The 6240-nt window shown below is 45.0% G+C and overlaps 1 non-coding gene across 1 annotated transcript; it reads left to right on the forward strand.

Annotated features, from left to right (window-relative positions):
- Nucleotides 1–5659: 5659 nt before the first annotated feature.
- On the forward strand, nucleotides 5660–5731 carry trnaq-uug (transfer RNA glutamine (anticodon UUG)). Its single transcript has one exon. It is a non-coding gene; the product is annotated as a tRNA-Gln (tRNA).
- Nucleotides 5732–6240: the final 509 nt, after the last annotated feature.

The following is a 6240-nucleotide window of genomic DNA, read 5'->3' on the forward strand; positions in this document are numbered from 1 at the left end:
CGAGGCCTGGGGCCCCCTGGTGGCGACTGCGTGGCTTTAACGGAGAAGGTGCCTGTGTTGAACCCTTCTTGGAAATAATGGTTTTCCCCGATCTATATAGAAGAGGATGGCTATTATTGTAACAACCAGACATTTGTGTCTGCACTGTCACTCACTCATCTATCTATCTCTATCTCTACAGTGGTAGAGGTCTCGCCTGCCACTCGGGATTCCTTTGCTTGATTCGCGGCCACTGGTTTTCTCCGATCTATATAGAAGAGGATGTCTTTTATTGTAACAACCAGACATTTGATTCTGCACTGTCACTCACTCACTCATCTATCTATCTATCTATCTATCTATCGACTATTGACTATCGACATTTGCTGTCTGCCGCTGTGATTGTTGGGAGTGAGTGTGGAGGTGCAGGTGTGCATGTTTGCTGCTGCCAGGTTTGTTTGTGGTTTTTCTCCTCTACTTTTTTCGTTCTTTCTTTCTTTCTTTCTGAATGTGTCTTTGACAGTTTTGTAAGAGGTTTTTCTGAAGAGTTTCCCCATGCTGAGCTGACTCCTGCAGTCAGCGAAGCGATCGGGATGTCTGGGGCTGGGTCGGGGAGGGGGGGAATCAGAGTTTTTTATTCGAGACTTTAACACGTCGGCATGGCGTTAAAGTGACCTCTGATGAGTTTTTGCCCGTGGAGGAGTGTGTTCTGGCGATCGGGCAAGTTGTCGGTTGTGAAAATATAAAGTCGGCAGCTCGTATGAGCGGGTCTGTTGTGCTGTTTCTGAGCAGCATTGAGTTGGTCTCGCGTATCGTTGAGACTGGTATAGTGATCGGTGGTGTTTTGATCAATGTCACCCCACTAGCAGCTCCGGCCAGGAGAGTTACTTTGTCTAATGTCCCTCGTTTTCTGTCAAACGACCTATTAGAGAGGGAACTGGCGAGACATGGGTGGATAATGTCGGGTTTGAAACGTATACCGCTGGGGTGTAAGTCACAGCAGTTGAAACATGTTGTTTCGTTCAGAAGGCAGGTATTCATGATTTTGAATGACATAAATGGGGATCTGAACATTGTGCTTAAGTTCAAGGTTGATGGCAATGATTATGTTGTCTTTGTCACATCTGATTCTATGAAGTGCTTCAACTGCGGTAATGAAGGCCACACTGTTAGGCATTGCCCCGAGAAGGATCAGGATGAGGGTGCTGGTCCCAGTCGACGGGGGGGTCAGCCCAAGCAGGCCAGGTCGGGGAGTGGTGAGCAGCCCGGCCGCCCTACTAGCGGAGCAGCCGAAGTGGCAGAGGAGGCGAGAAGAGGGGCTGCGGGGGAGGCTGTTGAAGAGAGTGAGGGTCTGGAGGTCAAGGTACAGGAGAGTGTGGGCGCTGAGAGGACTTCCGACCGCGGCGGTACCGTGCCGACTGTGGAGGTCCCAGGTGTTAGCGGTGTGTCAGCTAATGTTTGTGGAGCATCAGACAGTACGGATGACAGCCGTTTAACTGGACTGGATGGCAGTATACAGCAGCAGGACGGGGCATCAGGTAGTGGAGTGGGGGTGAGCAGCGAGAGGGCTGGTGACCAGACTGAAAAGATGGAGACTGTGAAGACAACACTGAGCAGTGTGTGGGACACGGGAATGGAAGTGGGGACGGATCCTGGTCAGGACAGCAGGGTTTTTAAAGTGCCTGGGAAGAAACGCATTCGCAAATCTGAGGACGGTGCTTCTGCTAAAAAACGGAGTCCAGCTCCTGAGCCTTGATGAGTCAGTGTGCTCCCAGGAGATGCTCAAAGGAGCCTGCCTAAAACAGTGTGCTACCTAGAGATCCTGAAGTCACCCCCGCAACTCAAAAGCACCTGTGTTGCTCCCAGAAACAAAAGAGGAAAAACTGGAAAAACCAGTATACCAGTCAAGCAACTTAAGCTCAAGAAGGGAGGCAGCTTGACCAAGCCAGTTTAAGCTGACAAGTTACTGTGACTGCCTATATTGTTTTTCATTTGTTTGTTTTTTATGACATTGGAGTTACAAGGTTCTGCACTGAACACAAATCTACTAAGAAGTGTCTCCTTAAAACTCAACCATAAAAGTAAAATAATAATAAAATAAAAAACTTCAGAAGGAATTATTTTCAACTGAGAGTTTGCTTGTACACTGTTACTTAACAAAAATATATTACACTGCACACAAATTATTTCTGACCAATCCAACATGGCCAAACGATATAAACAATGCACTTTTCTTGAACAACCCTGAACACAACTTTATACAGCAGGTCACACATCCTATGCATCATTATTTTCAGAGAAGATGCGTTTTGGAGGAATAGAAAATAAAATCTAAACAATAACAAAAGGCTTCCAGCAAATGTGTTGCTTGGCCCCATAATAAGTATTTGAACTGTTTCAAAGTGAAAGCTTCAGACCATTTTGATGCGGTTTGCAAGTTAACAAGTTCTGCTGTCCAAACATGACACTATCCGTAAGTTAGCCACTCAAAGTGACTTAATCATACCCTGCAGAACATCCTTCGAAATTAAGCTTTTTCTATGATAGCCTGCAGTGGTTTTCAACCCTGATCCCGAAGGGCCTCCTCTGACTCCAGCAAGTCTGCAACAGCAGCCACACATTCCTCAGCCCAGTTAAAATGAGGCTCATTTTCACAAGTTAAACATTGTAGCGTAAGGTACACTTATAAATTTCAAGTAAAGAAGTGAATTTATAGTGTCACCATATCACGAATCCTGGAATCTTGTAGAACTCAATTTCTGTAATAATTGGACGCAGACACCAATTCCAAAGATATAAATTGTCAAATTTATTCAAAACAAAGACTAAATGTAGCACTACACTAATTATACAAAAGGGAAGAACTAATTAAAATTCAACTCTAGATCAACAAATCACTTCCGTGACCAAATCAAAGACCATGGGATTTCATATGATAACACAAATCGATTAACAAAAAAGGTTATAAACACATTGACTACAATACCGGTTAGTAAGACGAAGGTGAGTCTCTCGTTAGTATTATTAGTCAGACATTAAATAACTACGCAGGTTAGTATTTATGTCAGGTAACTTCTCGTTATATATATATCAGTCTCATTTACGTTTAGGTGCCGAGAAAGATCCTATCATTACTTGTTACCACACTTTCCCTTAACTGATTATTATTCAATGATTTAGGATAGGCAGGGCCACCAATAATCTAATGTCTATTAACTTGTGTCAATTTCAGACTAAACAGTTAAACAGGAATGAGAAGATATTTCTCGACGTTGACAGATTTTATTTCTAAAATTATCAACAAAACAGTTTAATGCAACACACATTTATATTTAAGAAAACTAAATGATATTACACATTCTAGAGTTATGAATCACAGATTAACATTTCTAATTGATTTCTCAAATGTCATGAATCATGAACTCCAAACTGTTAAACTTATCTGAACTTCGTCGCAGAGAGGCCTCTCTGGCTCAGATAACAGCACACGGCACGAGGTCCGTGTGGTTTGGAACAAAGGCAGTCCGGTTCGGCTTTGTCCAAGAACTTCCACTCAGTCGATGCACCTGGAAATTGGGGTTTCTCGAAAGTAGTGTCGTTTCCAAACAGATTTTCCACTGGTTTGAAGGCTCCAAGGTTGTGCACAAAATCTTCTTTGAGGAAAGCAGGGCCCTGTTTGTTCCAAGGGTCAAGTTTCTTAAGACTCAAATAGCTATTTAAATGACTGACACTTTCGTATACAGTCGACTTAGTCAATTGTCCAGCTGTATTCACTCCACTGATCAGGTGGGCACAGGCGGGCAGCGCAGTCTGTAAAGTTCTTTATTTAATAAAGTCCTTTAAAAGAATTCTTCGTACGGCTCAATCTCCTTCTCCCAGTTTAACTCTTCTGTTGCCGGCAAAGACTTGGTTGGTTTCTGGTTCCGGTTCTGGCAACAGAGCTACAGGTTGAGCTGTGGCAGCGAGTTACTGGTTCAGGTGAGAGAGAGAGAGAGAAAGACCGTCCGCTGTTCCTTATAGTCTGTCAGATCAATAGGTGATTGGTTCCTGAGTTCTTGAGATTGGATTTCGGTTTCAGCCCCCAGTGTCCTATTGGAGGGGGGCTTGATTTATGACTGATGTCAATCCATGCCATCTTTTGGAAATGCCGGTTGGCCCGGGTTCGTAGCTCTATGTCGGGATTTCGGCTCTCGTCCACTTCAAAGAGTTTTTATCACCTACAGGCCCCTTTCTCCAGACATCTCATAGCAGAATTCCAAACTATTTGGCCTCTTCTTGGTGCCATCCTCCCCAAAACTGTCACTTTGATGCAAACCAGTTCCAAGCTGATGAGCTAAGGAAATCTGATAACTTTGGGGGGGGAGAGGTCTTCTTTAGATCAGTGCTTCAGCTCAGAGCCCAAATGCTCTTATCAGGGACTCTGTTCCCAACATAACGCTACATGAGTAATCGGGCTCTAAATAGCCCCAGGCGTTTCTCCTGCAGTTCTTCCTTCTTTCCACTGCTAGCACTGCCTTTGTGAAGGCGGATGGGGCTTGTGAGAAGTCAACAGCGTGTCTACCGAAAAGGGTGTCTGACTCCTGGTTTTGGATCCGGAAGGGTTGATAACAAACTGAAACGGTTACAATATGATACTGCTTAAATTAACTGTGGATATAGATTGTGATCGTGCTCGGCTAAGGTGTGCTTTCAGTCCGCACACAAAACATTTCAGTCGTCTAATCAAATCGAATAAAACAGCGAGGATAGCATGTTCGATCCGTGTGCTATTGTTTTTCAACAAGTGTAATGCCCTTTGTAACGTTTAACCGATTCGTTGAATAGAGCTTGTTATAGGATATTGTGAACTGAACCTATTTTGCTGTGAATTTATATTGAGTGCGAATAGTTTATTGTGTCTGGTCGCGGTCTGTCTGCACTAAATAAATGATTTGTATCAAGTCATTTTTTAGTTTGTCTGTCTACTTTTTTACCTTGCGACTAAAGGCCACTCCTTGCACTTCACACATTTGCCCTTTTAATTACTCCCTTACTGACATACTTTAACATGCAATGTGCGTGTGATAATAGTTTTAGCAGCCTGTTGCCATTCAGGTGAGACGATACCTAGAAAATCCGTTCTCAGGAGAATTGTGTTTCTTTGCTGATCACGTTCTATGTCGCTTTTTACACAGTTCTTACAAGTGGCACATTGGGGATGAGGAGCAGTGCATGCTGACCCGCATAGCTGTGGACTTCTGCATGGCATGGGGTCACAGGTCATTCCAAGTATTTCAAGACACGAGCAAATGTGTGGACACATTGCGTAGGTTGTGTTGGCCCAACCCTCACAGATTGTGCCAAGTCAAGTAGAGATGCATGTTGTCCTGTTCTAAAGTGACACGTCGTCAACAGCAAAAACATCTCTCAGAGTTCCAGGAATTCCTTGATTGCATTGCTTGCCTTTCCTCAGGAAGACAACACTTGCCAGGCTGGATATTTGCCAAAGGAAGCCAAGAGGACAGGACACCACACCTAGATGCAACTGCATATCTCATTGTCACCAGGAAGGCCCGCCGCAAGTGACCCACCACAGACAGCACTCTGGGCGCAACTTGGCTCACTCGGGACCTGGCCGTGCGACAGAGCGAGACGTGTGCGTAGAGAAGAAACCTTTGGCGTGAGTGTGAGCATCAAGCTTGGTTCCATGGTGTAATGGTTAGCACTCTGGACTTTGAATCCAGCGATCCGAGTTCAAGTCTCGGTGGGACCTGGGCCCCATGGCTGGGGCAGCGGCGGCAAAGCGGTGGTCTCCCTGGGTGAGGGCCTGTGTCTGCGATCAGGGCCGTTTACGTTCTTCTTGGGAGGCTTGGAGACGAAGTGGCGAGACCTCCGGGTTGGCGTGCTGCGTTCACCTTCCTGAAACACCGAGGCCTGGGGCCCCCTGGTGGCGACTGCGTGGCTTTAACGGAGAAGGTGCCTGTGTTGAACCCTTCTTGGAAATAATGGTTTTCCCCGATCTATATAGAAGAGGATGGCTATTATTGTAACAACCAGACATTTGTGTCTGCACTGTCACTCACTCATCTATCTATCTCTATCTCTACAGTGGTAGAGGTCTCGCCTGCCACTCGGGATTCCTTTGCTTGATTCGCGGCCACTGGTTTTCTCCGATCTATATAGAAGAGGATGTCTTTTATTGTAACAACCAGACATTTGATTCTGCACTGTCACTGACTCACTCATCTATCTATCTATCTATCTATCTATCTATCGACTATT

Source organism: Amia ocellicauda, unplaced genomic scaffold (genome assembly GCF_036373705.1).
Source record: "Amia ocellicauda isolate fAmiCal2 unplaced genomic scaffold, fAmiCal2.hap1 HAP1_SCAFFOLD_78, whole genome shotgun sequence".
NCBI classification, from domain to species: Eukaryota; Metazoa; Chordata; class Actinopteri; order Amiiformes; family Amiidae; genus Amia; species Amia ocellicauda.